This window comes from Schistocerca cancellata, chromosome 3, assembly GCF_023864275.1.
Source record: "Schistocerca cancellata isolate TAMUIC-IGC-003103 chromosome 3, iqSchCanc2.1, whole genome shotgun sequence".
In the NCBI taxonomy this organism is placed as follows: Eukaryota; Metazoa; Arthropoda; class Insecta; order Orthoptera; family Acrididae; genus Schistocerca; species Schistocerca cancellata.
The window spans coordinates 770,287,424-770,306,324 of record NC_064628.1 but is presented as its reverse complement, the minus strand read 5'-3'; positions in this window follow the sequence as shown (position 1 = coordinate 770,306,324).

Sequence of the window (18,901 nt, the reverse complement as noted above, 5' to 3'; positions counted from 1 at the left end):
GTTAAATTTAGTGACTTGGCTTCCCTGTATTTCAGGAACCACAGTAGCCATTGACTTGAAACTTTTACAGGACATTAAACTGCATGTTCTGAGTCTACTGAACTACAGTAATTGCATTTCAGCCACTGCTTTCGGAAATACTATTTTTTAATTATATAGTTAAAATTTTGTGTACTCTTTGTGTGCGTTACCCTAAATAACTTTAATTATACATATGATTTCTTCTTTTAGTTCAGTAGACTAACTGAAAATCTGAATACTCTACTCGAAGTGGTTTCTGACCTTTAGGGAAAATGCAACAGAAAATGTAAATTTTCAGGAACGGCTTCTGAAGTTTCGAAGGACTGTAACTCAATATATGCTTCATTTTTTTATTTTTAGTCAGTCAGAAGCACTCTTCACCATACCGTATATCATCTTCTTGATTTTTTTCGAAGTTTTTCTTCTTTTCTTCTTTCTGGTCTCCTTAGGGGCCAACTGTCCTGCATACTCTGCTTTATCAATGCGAACCTTGTCCATCTGTTCAAGTTCTCTGATTAAGTTTGCTCCAGGATTAATTCCCATATGCGTAGCACTTTCACGCTACCAATCTTGCCATCATTAAAAGAAATAACAACATCACTGACCCCACACTTTAGTGTCTTCATTCCAACAAAAACATTTTTTAATAAGCGAGTCCATATACGTTGTTGAACGACTCGTTGGGATTTTGAGTCTGACTATGCCGACACTTCTTCAGTAATTCAGAATTTGCCAGATGTCTGTAAATAGGTTTTATGATATCCATGACTGCTGCTGGCATGGAATGTTTATGGCTGTATGAACTGTTTGAGTACTGGGCATTGCGGTAATTGCACTATGAATCAGATGAAGGAGGGCAAAGGTAGTGTACTGGTTTTTCATCAGTTGACACTCTGCGGAACAATGTAGCCCATACCGCCTGCTTGATTTTTTACAAATCCTCAGTGTTATTTCTAATGGCCATCCCATAATATTGCTGTAGTTCATCAATCATTTTGTCTGTCAGCCTGCCTCTTATGGTTTTTACCATCAGAAAGTTTCTTGTCTCTCAAACTTTGTTTAAACTTCCTCAACCGGTGCCCATCCTCTTCTGGACATCACCAACACTGTTAACCAGTATAACACAGCAATACACAGCCTCCTATATACAAAATTAACGATTTTATTAGATCTTGAAGTAATGCACGTAAAAATTTTAACGTTTTCAACCAGGGTAGATTATATTGAAAAAATAAAGTAAAATAAAATACTTCCCACGTGATATATATATATCGTAAAATTGCAAATTTTATAGTGAGATAAAAATCCGAAAATGTGAAATAAAATTTTACGTTCTAACTGGCGTTAAACAGTGGGTATCCCACTGACAAATCACATTTGGATGTAGGTTGCTTCTGAGAAGCAAAAGTCCTACCACAAGATGAGGAATTTGGTCAGTGACAGCATTGTCTCTGTGAAGACTGTGCTTTATTTTTCCAGGATAGGCCTGCTGACGCTGGCCAGTGATTCTGTCAACGCCGTAACTTCGCCCTACATATTCGATCCTGATCTAGCTTACCTTACTGTCTTACAAGCCAGCGCACTGGACGTTATACTATATGTACAAACTGACAGCGTCAATAAATGGTAAAAATGATTATTAATATTTCTCTCCCAATTGCATGAGAGGAAATACAATTGCTCTGAAGGTCCAAGCTAGTTGTCGGCCAATACCGCTTTAAATCAGCACACAAGCAGCCAAATTTGTGCCCGTTTCTTGTTTTGTGTGTTAGTGACTCGAGTCCTTGGTGTAATCCGGCTGTCTCATCGCTAATTCCCTGCAGGTAGTAAGGGAAACTCCCCAGGGCAAGGCCGTACCGGGGTGGTAAGACGGTGCAGCTGCTAGCTATGTCCGCCGGCGTCTTGACCGCAGGTGGTAGCTGAAAGGGCTTCCTAGTTACATTAGACACAGGCGCGCCCACAGCCTGTTAATTGATCTGATTTACCTGCTGTTTATGGCGCGCGCTTCCTAATTGCGCAGATGAATGGGGAACAGATCAACGCCATAATAGCGAACCCCGCGGACTGAATAGAGCACCTGTGATACCAAGGCCCGAAGCGAACCATCTCCACAGCAGGCCTACCCCACTGCTACTATCGGGGTGGTCTGAATAGTGCCTGCCGTCCCCCGTAGCCTGCAGTAGCAAGAGTGGGATACTTTCCCCAGATGTTGGTAGAATATTCAATAGGTTCCTTGTGAAGTTGCAAGTAATTCGATGGAGTAGCTGGTTGTAAGCAGCTATCTGAACAAGATAAGGTGTGTGAATTCTCGGAATGGTAGAAAATTGAGTATAACACAAAATTAAAGGTTCATAAATGTATATGATGACTCTCCTACAGTTTCTACAATGACAAAATGCTATGCTGAATTGATACAAGGCCATGAAAGTATCCAGGACGTCCGGAATATTCTACCACTGAAAAAATGAACTGTATGGTACTGGAAGCTCGACGGTCGAGGGCGCGGAAACTGTGAAGACCGTATGTATTTCAAAAGAATGTGTCGACCACATTTAGCACATGAGAAAACTTCCTCAAAGATAAGTGGTGTACTTGGTCACGGCGAACCTGAAGGCCATTTCCGAACAGTGTTTTGCACGTTTTGTAAAAACAGAATTTATTTCCCGTGTCAGTATGTGGCAACTGATGAAACGTAAATTCACCTCTAAATCGAAGCCATATGCACTGAAGTGCAAAAGAAACTGGTACAGGCATGTGTATTCAAATACAGTGATATGTAAACAGGCAGAACACGGCGCTGCAGTCGGCAACTACGAGGTGCATTCAAGTTCTAAGGCCTCCGATTTTTTTTTCTCCAGACTGGAAAGAGATAGAAACATGCGCATTGTTTTAAAATGAGGCTGCGTTCATTGTCAATACGTCCCAGAGATGGCAGCACCGTACGGCAGATGGAATTTTACCGCCAGCGGCGAGAATGAGGACTGTTTTAAATACTTAAAATGGCGACGTTTTCCTTACTTGAACAGCGTGCAATCATTCGTTTTCTGAATTTGCGTGGTGTGAAACCAATTGAAATTCATCGACAGTTGAAGGAGACATGTGGTGATGGAGTTACAGATGTGTCGAAAGTGCGTTCGTGGGTGCAACAGTTTAATGAAGGAAGAACATCGTGTGACAACAAACCGAAACAACCTCGGGCTCGCACAAGCCGGTCTGACGACATGATCGAGAAAGTGGAGAGAATTGTTTTGGGAAATCGCCGAATGACTGTTGAACAGATCGCCTCCAGAGTTGGCATTTCTGTGGGTTCTGCGCACACAGTCCAGCATGACGACCTGAAAATGCGAAAAGTGTCATCCAGGTGGGTGCCACGAATGCTGACGGACGACCACGTGGCTGCCCGTGTGGCATGTTGCCAAGCAATGTTGACGCGCAACGACAGCATGAATGGGACTTCCTTTTCGTCGGTTGTGACAATGGATGAGACGTGGATGCCATTTTTCAATCCAGAAACAAAGCGCCAGTCAGCTCAATGGAAGCACACAGATTCACCGCCACCAAAAAAATTTCGGGTAACCGCCAATGCAGAGAAAATGATGGTGTCCATGTTCTGGGACAGCGAGGGCGTTATCCTTACCCATTGCGTTCCAAAGGGCACTACGGTAACAGGTGCATCCTACGAAAATGTTTTGAAGAACAAATTCCTTCCTGCACTGCAACAGAAACGTCTGGGAAGGGCTGCGCGTGTGCTGTTTCACCAGGACAACGCACCCCCACATCGAGCTAACGTTACGCAATAGTTTCTTCGTGATAACAACTTTGAAGTGGTTCCTCATGCTCCCTACTCACCTGACCTGGCTCCAGTGACTTTTGGCTTTTTCCAACAATGAAAGACACTCTCCGTGGCCGCACATTCACAAGCCGTGCTGCTATTGCCTCAGCGATTTTCCAGTGGTCAAAACAGACTCCTAAAGAAGCCTTCGCCGCTGCCATGGAATCATGGCGTCAGCGTTGTGAAAAATGTGTACGTCTGCAGGGCGATTACGTCGAGAAGTAACGCCAGTTTCATAGATTTCGGGTGAGTAGTTAATTAGAAAAAAATTGGAGGCCTTAGAACTGGAATGGACCTCGTACAATATAAGACAACAAGTGCTTCGCGCAGTTGTTAGACCGGTTACTGTTGCTACAGTCGCAGGTTATCAAGATTTAAGTGAGTTCGAATGTGGTGTCACAGTCGGCGCACGGGCGATGGGATATAGCATCTCCGAGGTAGCAATGGCCGGGGATTCTGCAGTAGAGCTATTTGACGAGTGCATCGTGAATACCAGGAATCTGGTAAAACATCAAATCTCCGACATCGCTGTGGCCAGAAAAAGACCTTGGAAGAACGGAACCAACGACGACTGAAGAGAAACTTTCAACGTGACAGAAGTGAAACCCTTTCACATATTGCTGCAGATTTCTATGCTGGGCCATCAATAAGCGTCAGCGTGCGATCTACTCAGCGAAACCTCATCGATTTGGGCTTTCGGAGCCGATGGCCAACTCGTGTACCCTTGATGACTCCACGACACAGAGCTTTATGTCTCACCTGGCCTGTCAACTCCGATATTGGACTGTTGAAGACTGGAAACATGTTGCCTGGTGGGATGAGTCTCGTTTCGAATTGTTTCGAGCGGATGGACGTGTACGGGTGTAGAGACAACCTCATGAATCCATGAACCTTTCATGTCAACAGGGGACTGTTCAAGCTGTTGGAAGCTCTGTAGTGATGTGCGGCGTGTGCGGTCGGAGTGATATGGTACCTCTAATACGTCTAGCTACGACTCTGACAGGTGACGCGTTCATAAGCGTACTGTCTGATCACCTGTATCCATTCAAGTCCAGTGTAAATTCCGATGGACTTGGGCAATTCCAGCAGGACAGCGCGACACCGCCGGCCGCGGTGGCCGAGCGGTTCTAGGCGCATCAGTCCGGAACCACGCGACTGCTGCGGTCGCAGGTTCTAATCCTGCCTCCGGCATGGATGTGTGTGCTGTCCTTAGGTTAGTTAGGTTTAAGTAGTTCTAAGTTCTAGGGGACTGATGACCTCAGATGTTGAGTCCCATAGTGCTCAGGGCCATTTTTTTAGAATTGCGACACCCCACACGTTCAGAATTGCTATAGAGTGACTCCACGAACACTCTTCTGAATTTGAACAGTTGCGCTGGTCACCAAAATTCTCACACATGAACATTATTGAGCATATCTGGGATGCCTTGCAATATGATTTTCAGAAGACGCCTCCACCTGCTCTCACTCTTACCGATTTATGAACAGTCCTGCAGGATTCATGGTGTTAGTTCCCTCCAACACCACTTCAGGCATTAGTCGAGTCCATGCCACGTCGCGTTGCGGCGGTTCTGCGTGCTCGGAGGGCCCTACACGATATTAGGCTGGTGTACCAGTTTCTTTGGCTCTTCAGTGTAAAAAGTTCCAGTGAAATAATACTTCCTTTTCAGTGAAGGGTTACTTTGATAACTCAAGTCCAGGTGTCTTTAAAAAATTTAGTACAAGTTAGTAATAATAATAATAATAATAATAATAAACACCACATATCAAACCTGACATCATACTCACCAATAAAAAGAAGAAATTAACACAACTAATCGAAATATCCATACCCAATACAACAAATATACAAAAGAAAACAGGAAAAAAAATTGAAAAATACATCCAACTGGCTGAGGAAGTCAAGGACATGTGGCATCAGGATAAAGTTGACATTATACCAATTATACTATCAACAACAGGAGTCATACCACACAATATCCACCAGTACATCAATGCAATACAGCTACATCCAAACTTATATACACAACTACAGAAATCCGTAATTATTGATACATGTTCAATCACCCGAAAGTTCCTAAATGCAATATAACATATACCGTACAGTTAAAAGGAAGTCACGCTTGATCAAGGTCAGCGTCACTTTCCATTTTTAACCAGACCTAAGGTCTGAGAAAGGAAAGAAGATAATAATAATAATGTAATAACAATAATAATGATCATAGCCACAAAACTTTTGTCTTTTCCAAAGAAAAGCGTTACCTACTACCTCTGTTGTCTTTTTTTCTGTTCTGAAAAACTTAGTCCCAAGGCACTGTAATGTATAATACAAAAACATTATCTTATTTTTGTGCTCAACATCTCTTTCATTCTTGAGGTATCCTGACTCAGTTTTTCAAGCAAGCAAACGAAGGAAAAAAAGACAGAGAAACATGGTCGCTTCAGTACTAATGTCAGCTCTGAGTGTGTGTGAGTGTGTGTGGCGTTATATTGCGAAATAATGTGTGTGATTTAGTGTAGTGTGAGTAGTGATTCAAAGACAGAAATGAATGAACTGCGTGGCACTAGCGTTTTAAAACATTAAATAATTCTTTGCGAAACAGCAATGTTTACTAGGATTGAACCAAGTGAAGCAGTGCTGTTTTATATAGATAGTTCTTGTATTTGGATGAGTGGAAACTCGTATCTCCATTCAGCTCTTATAATTTAAATTATCCCTAGTTTCCTTGAATTACTTCAGGCAAATGCCCAGATAGTTCCTACCGTAATGCCACGGCTGACTAGACCTGTACATATTTATATATCTATTAGAATAGTTTCTTTTTGCAGTTATGAATAAATCAGCATCCAGCTGCGAAGACAGGTTTTGATTTCTTCATTGCATAATTAATTTCGGGGGTATCAGACGCATCGTCAGATGTACCTGTTCACATAACAGATTTTTCCGAAAAATACGTTGCAACAGTGAATATACACGTTAACAGCATTACTCGTGTACTATACTTTGCAATTTGTTAGTGTTATGCGGGTCAAGCCAGATTAAAGCTGTCATGCTTGGGACAGATTGTACATGAAATTAAAATTACTCATAGTCATAGACCAGATAGTAAGACCATAATATTTCATTTGCTACGCGTGTGAAATGTCATCATATTATGTTTCAAAGTGGGAGCATATGTGCGACTCTATACAGACATCAACTTTTTTTTACGTTAAGAAACTTGAATGATAAAACGAAATGGTTATTATTCTGAGAAGGAACCGAGATATAAAAGTACCATTCTATTCCCCAGGGACTACATAGTCATCGGTTAAAGTTAGGTAAATTTCTACCTGTGAGAAAGAAACAGGACAAATAATAGCCACTAGAATCAATAAGAATTATTTTGTTTGATACATGATGTGATTAACGACAGTCGCGACACAATATTAACACAGTAATATTTTTATCTTATGTGCGTTAAGTATCATCATATGCCGTTGGCAATCAATTTTCATATGGAATTAAGGACCATCTGCATTGGGAGTATAAATATCATTTTCCAATAAGATGAATCATTTGTGGCGATTATGAACAATTTTTTGCGATGAAAGTGAGTAAATATAATTCTGAAATCGCACGGGAACGTAATGTAGTACTGCCGTGTGCCCCATGGGCAGCAAAGTTATTGGTTAAGATTAGTTAACTGTTCATCTTTGAGAATGTAATAGGATGGAAAAGTAGGTGTTAGAATTAATAGTACACATTATAATTATCTAGTCGAAAACAGGTGGTTTTCCACTTGCAGAACCACGAGTCAGAAATGAGCCGTTACTTGACACTACTAAGGTATTCCGGACATATGGATTAACACAATGATGTTGCCAAAATAGATTGGACGTTGCTATCCACTGTGCCAAATATTTTCTGTACTGCACATAACTTCCACCACGGCTGTATGAAGCACATATGTCTTACTGCAGAATTAAGAGGATAGTGCTTAGCAAACAAACCTATATATTATTAATTAAAATTAGAATACGAGATATTCAGTTGGGTCATTCTAAATGCGTAGGAATTTCTTTTGACCGGAAAAGTTGCCAGAACATCGATAATTACGGCATATTCCAATTTTAGATAACGCTATTTATTCAACATTTATGCCCTCTCATTAGGATATATCTGTACTAACTGTACTACTCTTAAGTATAAAATTCATATACGGATGACGGAATGGTGCTTTACAACATCGCACACCATAGTTACGCAATTTTACTTCACTGCTATCCTGCCGGATTTACAGCTCGTCAGAAAGCCTTGCTGGGAGTGAGATGTAATATAGCTGATACTTGCTTACACTGTGTACCAAATTTCGATTTACTTCGGCAACATAAATTGGTTAATCCATTTATCCAAATACCGCCATGATGATACCTCAGAAATGCTGTATAAGGGTGAGTTTCGGACTCACGGTTATTTAAGTGCAAAAGCAATTACTGTCATGTTGATTAAATACATGGAAAAGGAGATATTTACATAGTATATTAAACAACATACTGAAGTTTCTACAAACTCTAGAAACTATTATTATACCCTATTACGTTCCCGCAGGTGGACAGTTACTTAATTTTAATCCACAGCTATGCAGCCCACAGGAAGTTATGGAACTTACCGATAAAAATGAAATGGAAGCAGCTCTGAAACAACACAATAATTTTAAGGTGCTTGGAGGCGCTCAGGTCACAAGTGTCATGCTTTGAACTGGAGGAGAGACATTTGAAGAAGCACTCCTAATTGTATTAATTAAATGTCTCTAGGAAGGGAAATCTCCAGTATGATGGAAAAATGCAGAATCCTTCGTCCTCTGCAAAATATGTGGTAATACTCTCTTCAAGAATTACAGGCCTATTAGCCTTTTATCTCTCTCTTACAAAATGATAATAACAATCATTACTAACCGCCTGAGTCAGAAATATCACTTTCACCAGCCAGCCTAACAGGCATAAAATCTGGAAAGATTTAGGTACAACTGACCATATTCAAACAATATGCACACCGATAGAGAAATGCATAGAGCATAATGTCCCACTTCACATGCCCGCCACACTCGTAGACGATCACAAAGCGTCCGACACGATCGAAACCTGAGGATGATGAACGGAGTCCACATTAAAAACACATACACCAACTTAATCCACTGCATTTACGAGAATGTCACATTACATGTGAAAATGAAGGATGATGGGATCACCGAAAAAGTTACCGTGAGAGGAAGTGTCAGAGAAGGAGACGCAATCTCACCTCAGTCACTCGCCTTGCTATGGACGATGTGTTCAATTGTCCATCCTGGGATAGGTAGCAAAGTAAATGGAAATTGTTGTGAATTGGCAGGAGCCAATTCACGGAGTTTGGAGGAAGCCGAAAGGCACGCGTTTAAGCTCACGCAGACTGGCGTAAGGTCTGGAACAGGTCAGAGAAATAAGACTAGCAAAACAGGAGGTAACTGGTAGAATACTTAACTTTAATCCACAATTGGTGAACATCTCTCTTGACTTTACATGCTTCACAAGATAAATATCAATTGAATACGGCGCCTTGCTAGGTCGTAGCAAATGACGTAGCTGAAGGCTATGCTAACTATCGTCTCGGCAAATGAGAGCGTAATTCGTCAGTGTAGCATCGTTAGCAAAGTCGGCTGTATAACTGGGGCGAGTGCTAGGACGTCTCTCCAGACCTGCCGTGTGGCGGCGCTCGGTCTGCAATCACTGACAGTGGCGACACGCGGGTCCGACGTATACTAGCGGACCGCGGCCGATTTAGAGGCTACCACCTAGCAAGTGTGGTGTTTGGCAGTGACATCACAGAAATCATCTCAACCATCTTCGCTGTGCACCGCCACAAACGAACAGTAAACAGTGTTCCTAGAACTCAGAGATGCTTCCCATCACATAGCCTCAAAATTAACCTACAAAAGAGTGGGGGATAATGTGGTGTATTGGAACCCCGAGTAAAACCAACCAGCTTTCAGAAAAAAATGTGTTGCGTGACATACTGATCACCCTTCGTAAACAGGAATGTTGCATGCATCCTATCAGTAACAGCGTACAGGCTCTAAATAGTCGCACAATAAACAGCGCTGAACGACACCGGGTCTGGCAAAAAGCGACAGAGATATAAATACTTGTAGTGCGTTTGAGAGACAATGACAGGATCAAGAATAAAGAGATAAGGAAAGAACGGAGATCTATAACGACGTCGAGCGGATATCGAAAACGAAAGAGCAGGACACATGATAACGAGCCACCTGAAATGGACCACAACTCTGACGCAGTGACTTCGGAGCCAGTCAAAGACAAGTGTCAGAATTTCTCTGGCAAGACAGAGAGACAACATCCTACGACATGCGGGAAAAGAAACTAGGTACATACAGTCCAGCTAAGACAGACAAGAAAATCTTTGAAAGATGCCAATGTCAACGAGTGAATGTGTAGTAGAAGAAGAAGAAGAAGAAGAAGAAGAAGAAGAAGAAGAAGATGAAGAAGCAGAGGAATTGCCATAAATGGTTTACATTCATAGAGGATGATAGAGGATGATGTACCCACTCCCATTGTAAATGCTCCTCAATTCCAAGTGAAGACTGGTTACCAACAGTATAATTATGTATCACACGCAACTTAAAAGAATATTGTTTTATTAATATTTTGTCTATGTCTATGAATAGGTACACTGTGTATTAAACAAAATAAGTGTGATTGATGCTAATGACTGTTAATTTATCCTATTATGGTCCAACGTATGAACTTTTATCTAATTTTAACCAATGACTATACAGCCCACGGGGCATAGGTTGGTATTTTATGATGTCTCGGCGCCGTTTCAGAATAATATTCTCTCGGTTTTATCAAAGAGATTTGTTTTAACGCCGCAAATGGTTGATCCTTGTATACGTTGTTCTACGCACTCCATTAATCCAAATGTAAAGTGGTTGCCAACATAATATGATGACATTTCACACACGTAACGAGAAAAATATTATTCTCCTATTACTTCGCCTTTCATTATGAGTAATTTTAATTTCATGCATAATTTGACAAGAAATTTAATAAGCTCTCGTGACCGGTAGAGGTTTGACACCATGTATCATTTAGCACTCGAGTAATGCTGTTATGCGGTATATTCACCGCTGTAATGTAATTTTTGGAAATTTTTCCTGTATGGTCAGCTGCATCAGAGGATTGGGCTGGTAGCAGCGAAATCGATTATGCAATAAAGCAATTAAAAAACATCCTTGCAGACAGAAGGAAATTTATTGCTAACTGTGTATCATCACACGGTTGTGTTCCCGACATGTACTACGGTGGAAAGTCAAAATGAAGTTTTTTTCTGCAGTTGTGATAGTATATAATGTCCAGTACGCCTGTGTAAGTGGTAAATGGGTGAACAAAATCACTACTAGTACTTTTGATGTTGCTATTCCTCTTCCTCCTTCCACAACATTTAGTATTACTATTATTACTACACCAGAATCGAAACAACAATTGAAACAGTGGTCAGAAGTCGGTTCCTCTACTCCAAGGCGGGAAAGGCCATAGTATCGCTGTTTTTCTTCGCGAAAACAAGTCGTTAATTAAATGTTTTACAATTTGTAGAACAATTAGTGTGGAACAGTATTCTGTCTAAAGGATTCTGATGTGAAAATTCGGGGAAAGTGGCAAAAAAGGATAACTTTTATTAAGACAGTGCACCTACCCGCAGGTGTCTGGGCAACGGGAAAATTGAGGGATATCTGCTATAAAGTGTTGAAACTTTCGCCCTGTTGCCATATTTGGTCCCTCAGATTTTCATTCTTCGTATTTGATGAGCAGTTTTCTTCCAACAGTAAATTCGTTGCAGCTGTATAAGATTATTTGGTTGCGCTTCCAGGGGAACACTAATGAGGTAGAGTAATGTTACTGAAGCACAAACGGATGATGTTACAGAAGATTACGATGAAAAATGATTCCAGTGTTTGGTATAAGGCTGAGAAATATTCAGCCCATCCCCTTGCTGCGAGCCAGAAACCTTCCCGCGACGTGACTGTACAGAGCTCGCAAAAGGAGTCCTACAAATCCGAGAACGTCGTTGCACATGCTCCGTTAATGAACAGGAGCAATGTAATTTCCTCTAGAGGAGCAAGCACGGAACTTTTTAACGACACGTGCACATGTTGTAGGATTTCGCAATTACAGCAAAGAGCTACGTTTTAATTGGGACACCTGATGGTATGGACCCTCAAACAGGTCGACCGCTATTCTTTCGTTGTTTCCTTTTCTTTTTTTTATCTTTTGCAAGTGGACGTAGCAGCAATTGCAGTAGCGGCGACAAAATAAAATTTTATTATACGTAATATTACGGAAATTGGGTGTATACGTGGGGCAGTTGCTAGTTTGTGACAACGGGTGTAAGCAGCCCGGCGGAAATATGAGTGGCTATACGCGAGCACACACAATGACGCTAATAGCTGTTTACGCGGGCCCTGCAATGTTTACGTACCTGATATGTTGTGACACGCTAAGTCATATGGTCGTGTTCCACCAACATCATGTGTTCCTGCAGTCAGAGTCTAAAGAGATGGGAAAAAGACAGCACTGAAATTACTTGTACGAAGCTGTGGTAAATTTGTGAATCTATCGAAAGCGGAAACACATGCATAAAATATGAGCTTCAATGTTCGCAGTCTATAGCTATCCGTACTTGTCTTTTAATTGTTGATAGGTATGCTACTGCAGTATAAGTCATGTTTGGTCTGTCATACGCAGTTCACAGCGGTTGCTTAGACACAGTCTCTCCTCACATGGAACGCCTAATCCTCTAGATGCGTACGAATACATTCTGAATACAGTCTCTACGATATGATAACGGAGTGAATAGCCAGCCACTCGAGATATAATGTCATTTAACGAAAATTTTCTCTTTCATTGGTCTTTAACACTAAACAAATCTACCCGTTCTAATGTTTCCCGAAAACCATAGGGACAGGGTGGCTATTAATCCCCAATACACGGTACACCTATTCTGAAGTCAATAATATTTATGTAACTTATTCATAGCCTTATTACAGAGTTCGCCAAAGGCCTAGACGCAGTGGTAAAACCGCTTCCCGTCAGATCACCGAAATGGTTCAAATGGTTCAAATGGCTCTGAGCACTATGGGACTTAACATCTATGGTCATCAGTCCCCTAGAACTTAAAACTACTTAAACCTAACTAACCTAAGGACAGCACACAACACCCAGCCATCACGAGGCAGAGAAAATCCCTGACCCCGCCGGGAATCGAACCCGGGAACCCGGGCGTGGGAAGCGAGAACGCTACCGCACGACCACGAGATGCGGGCTCAGATCACCGAAGATAAGCGCTGTCGGGCTGGGCTATCACTTGGACGGGTGACCATCCGGTCTGCCGAGCGCTGTTGGCAAGCGGGCTGCACTCAATCCTTGTGAGGTAAACTGAGAAGTAGCGGCTCCGGTCTCGAAAACTGACATACGGCTGGGAGAGCGGTGTGCTGACCACATGTCCCCCCATATTCACATCCAGTGACGCCTGTGGGCTGAGGATGACACGGCTGCCGGTCGGTACCTTCGGGCCTTCATGGCCTGTTTGGGAGGAGTTTAGTTTTAGTTTTTAGTTCTTATTACAGAGTTTAGAGCTCTCAATATGTCGTCCTTTAACGTGACAGCGTCCGTTTGGAAGCGACTTTGTTGTTCATGGTACACCGATTGTTAACACATGCGGAGAAGAGCAAGTCTGAACACTTACTACTTTCCGTGAGTGCTGTCTTCATCATTTACATTCGCTGTAACAGTTGCAGTCATCAGACGGTTTGATACAGACCTGCAGTCGACATTCCTGGTGTATCCAAGCGTAGATCTCCTTATTAGATTTTTAACTCCCGTCGCACACCCTTTCCTACAATATCAAACTGAGTATCGCTTGATGCCCCAGGATGCGTCCTATCAATAGAGTTCTTATTTTAGTCATGTTGCGCCGTAAAACTCTTAGCTTCAAAAACGGAATCTCTAACTCCTCATTATCTATTCGATCTGCTCACGTCGGCTTACTCCAGAAAAATAATTCCACAACGAAACTAACAAATCTGTGTTACACACTGAAGTGACTTAAGTCAGGGGATAGCAATATGCACATATACAAATGACAGCACTGTCGTGTACACAAGGTACAAAAGTGCACTGCTTTGGCGGAACTGTCATTTGTACTCATATGATTCGTGTGAAAAGGTTTTCGACGTGACCATGGAAGTACGACGGGAGCCGACTGACTTTGAACGTGGAATAATAGTTAGAACTAGACGCGTGGGACATTCCATTTAGAAAATCGTTAGAGATTCAGTATTCCTAGATCTTCACTATCAAGAGAATACCAAATTTTAGGTGTTACCTGTTATCAGGGAGAACGCAGGGACTGACGCCCTTTACTTGACTACCGAGAGCACCGGCATTTGTTGTTTGGTTGACTTGGGAAATGGGATCAAAGAGCGACGTCATCGGTCCGGGGCGTTTGTGTAGAGCTGTCAGTGCTAACGAACAAACTAAATTGCTTGGAATAAGCGTAGAAATCAATGTGGGACGTACGACGAGCGTAGCCCTCACGAGAGTGCGGCGAAATTTGGCGTTAATGGGATGTGGCAGCAGACTACCGACACAAGTGTCGTTGCTAACACCACCACATTACCTGCACGCCTCTCCTGGGCTCTTGACCATTTCGGTTGGACCCTAAACGAGCGGGAAACAGTGGTCTGTCAGATCAATCCCGATTTCAATTGATAAGAGTTGATGGTAGGATTCGAGTGTCGTGTAGACACGACGAAACCGTGGACCCAAGTCGTCAATAAGGCACTGTGCAAGCTGGCTCCATAATGGTATAGGCTGTGTTTACATGGAATGGACTGGGGTCCTGTGGTTCAACTAAACACATCATTGACTGGAAATCGTTATTTTCGGCTACTTGGAGACCATTTTCAACCACTCGTGGACTTCATATTACCAAACAATGATGTCATTTCATCGGGCCACGTTTGTTTGGCCGGCCGCGGAGGCTGAGCGGTTCTAGGCGCTTCAGTCCGGAACCGTGCGATTGCTACGGTCGCAGAGTAGAATCCTGCCTCGGGCATGGATGTATGTGATGTCCTTAGGTTGGTTAGCTTTAATTAGTTCTAAGTTGTAGGGGACTGATGACCTCAGATGTTAAGTCCCATAGTGCTGAGAGCCATTTGAACCATTTGAACGTTTGTTTGCAATTTCTTTGAAGGTCACTCTGGACAATTAGAGCGAATGATTTGGCCACCCAGATCACCGGACGTGAATCCCATAGGACATTTATGGGGCATAATCGAGAGGTCAGCTCGCACACAACATTCCGCTCCGGCAACTCTTTCGTTATTGTGGACGGCTATAGAGGCAACATGGCTCAGTATTTCTGTAGGGAAGTTTCAACGACTTACGGAGTCCACGCCACGTCTATTTGCTGCACTGCACCGGAAAATAGGAGGTCCGACCCAATATTAAGAGGTATCCCATGACTTTTGTCACCTCATTATACAGGGTGATTCAAAAAGAATACCACAAATCTAAAAATGTGTATTTAATGAAAGAAACATAATATAACCTTCTGTTATACATCATTACAAAGTGTATTTAAAAAATTTTTTTTCACTCAAAAACAAGTTCAGAGATGTTCAATATTGCCCCCTCCAGACACTCGAGCAATATCAACCCGATACTCCAACTCGTTCTACACTCTCTGTAGCATATCAGGCGTAACAGTTTGGATAGCTGCTGTTATTTCTCGTTTCAAATCATCAATAGTAGCTGGGAGAGGTGGCCGAAACACCATATCCTTAACATACCCCCATAAGAAAAAATCGCAGGGGGTAAGATCAGGGCTTCTTGGAGGCCAGTGATGAAGTGCTCTGTCATGGGCTGCCTGGCGGCCGATCCATCGCCTCGGGTAGTTGATGTTCAGGTAGTTACTTTTTCGTAGGACTCTCCATACAGTTGATTGTGGAATTTGCAGCTCTCTGCTAGCTCTGCGAGTCGATTTTTCTGGGTTGCGAACAAATGCTTGCTGGATGCGTGCTACATTTTCATCACTCATTCTCGGCCGTCCAGAACTTATCCCTTTGCACAAACACCCATTCTCTGTAAACTGTTTATACCAACGTTTAATACACCACCTATCAGGAGGTTTAACATCATACTTCGTTCGAAATGCACGCTGAACAACTGTCGTCGATTCACTTCTGCCGTACTCAATAACACAAAAAGCTTTCTGTTGAGCGGTCGCCATCTTAGCATCAACTGACGCTGACGCCTAGTCAACAGCGCCTCAAGCGAACAAATGTACAACTAAATGAAACTTTATAGCTCCCTTAATTCGCCGACAGATAGTGCTTAGCTCTGCCTTTTGTCGTTGCAGAGTTTTAAATTCCTAAAATTGTGGTATTCTTTTTGAATCACCCTGTATGTTAACACGTTTCTCTATTACGGTAAGGCTGTTTTGCTATTGCCATTTAGTATATTAAATGCTTTTTACTTCTGTCGTCGTCAGTTATTTTGCTGCCAAACTCATTGACCACTTTTGCTATTACTTTTTATGATCTAACTATATCACCATCACCTAATTTAATTCGATTCCATTCTATTACCCTTGTTTTACTCTCGTTGGTGTTCTTCATATAATCTTCTTTCAAGACACTATACATTTCGTTAAGCTACTGTTACAAGTACTTTTCCGTCTTTGACAAAATTTTAATTTCATCAGCAAACGTCAAAGTTTTAATTTCTTGCCCCTGAGCTGTAATTCCCATTTCAAATTGTTCCGTTGATTTCCTCCACTTCTCGCTATATGTACAGATCTAATACCATCCGGGAGAGGCGATACTTTTGTCTCACTCGTTTCACGTGTCTCCGCACCATTCCGTTACATTTACTGATTACTGAAGCTTTCTTTAGCTAACGTAGGGTCGATTTCGTCCATTGAATTCATTAACTTGTGAAAACTAGAATTGGTTAGATACATAGTATTCAATTAATGAGGCGGAATGGAGGCTAGACCTCATCTCGGTGCTAAGTTACATACTGCTCGATTTCCTTGTCCTTGTTTCCCTAGAACTGTAATCTGATGTCTGTACAAGTTACAGGTACGTTTTGCATGCCCTAAACTTAATCTTTGGTGAGTTCATAATTCCAAAGAGTGCACTCCAGTCAACAATGTGAACAGCGTGATGCGACTACACAATTACAATATATGTAACAACGCTATTACGGTATGTGCAAAAAGTTAAGAGCCGGCCGCGGTGGTCTAGCGGTTCTGGCGCTGCAGTCCGGAACCGCGGGACTGCTACGGTCGCAGGTTCGAATCCTGCTTCGGGCATGGGTGTGTGTGATGTCCTTAGGTTTGTTAGGTTTAAGTAGTTCTAAGTTCTAGGGGACTTATGACCTAAGATGTTGAGTCCCTTAGTGCTCAGAGCCATTTGAACCAAAAAGTTAAGAAGTTGACCTGTTGAATATATATAAGCTACAAATGACTTACTCTAGTTAATGAAACGGACAATTACTCTCTGTATGGTGAAAAGGCCATCGTTGACGTCGATGCAACTCCGTGTTGGAATTATCAAACTTTTATACACGTGAAGGAACTCCTCCTGAGTTATTGCAGTGACCACTCTTCCAAATTAACTTGTGTGTAAGGATTGTTAAAGTGCACTTGAAAAACTTGGCACCATGAGTGACAGCCTGTCGATTCGAGAGGTACAAGACAAGTGGGGGTAGTAACACACTGTTTATTAGTTTGGCTGGTTGTGCCAAAGAATTTGTAGTTAGAAGAATACTGTTAAAAGCTGCATGCATTCGTAATGCAATCCAGTACACAAACAGTAGTGCTGAAGAAAGACAGAAATCTTATGGTCGTGGGAGCAAGCAGGTGAAAATTTGCTCCAGGTCTTGTAGTCCACGTAGAGTTTATGTTCATATTGTAACATGGTTTGCTGTAACAACAGTTACTGCCATGGCGCACGGACTAGGCGTCGGAAACAGGGGTCTATCGTTCACGGACACGGTCGCATGACAAGTGTCTCATCTATAACACTCTCCGACTGCACATAGACTCTTGTACCACCTCAAAAGGCGTAGGCTTTTATTCGCCGATTGGTTTTCGATAATATGCTGCACTGCCTCGCACAAAGTTGCCAACCCAGCTCCCACCATAAGTACGCTCCACCCACATGAACGACAGAAGAATTCGCTTCTGTTAATTTTCCTTGTAAATTCATTTTGCAGGAGGCCTAAGACAAACAGTATCTCTGTGTTGTCCACCGAGTTTGAGCTCAATGTCCTCCCTATCACGTACCATCCCAAGAAACTTCCACTGTGTAAAGCCGTCCCTACATGCAACCAAGGACCATGTTTCGCTAAATACAGGCTGTCCCAAAATAATGTATTCACTCTTTGAAACTGAACATCTGTTTAATGAAAGGGGTTAGAAATACAATTTTAGACGTGTTAGGTGTCTCGTGGTCCGACTTAAGGTGGTAAATGTCCAAACTGGTGCCCGTCCATCGCAATATACCGTCGACAACGATTTACGACTTGGGGACGTGCCAGCTTTATTGTTTCCGACGGAATAGCATTACAGGCTTGCTCAACTTTCTAAGATCATCCAGTGTTTGTGGTCTCGCAGCTTAAGCTGTGTTCTTGAGAGTACCCTACAGAAAGAAGTCTAGAGGAGTTAAATCTGGAGATCGAGCGGAATACTCCACACTCCCTCTTCGTCCTGTCCATCTGGCGGGGAATGTACAGCCGAGAAACGCTCTCACTTCAGGTGAAAGCGAGGTGGCGCCCCATCCTGTTGAAAGTAATAATCTTCATTTCCAAACACAACGCTAAGACCAGGAGTTATCATTTTCAATATTTCCAAGTACCAGGCAAATGGTTCAAATGGCTCTGAGCTCTATGGGACTTATCTTCTGAGGTCATCAGTCCCCTGGAACTTAGAACTACTTAAACCTAACTA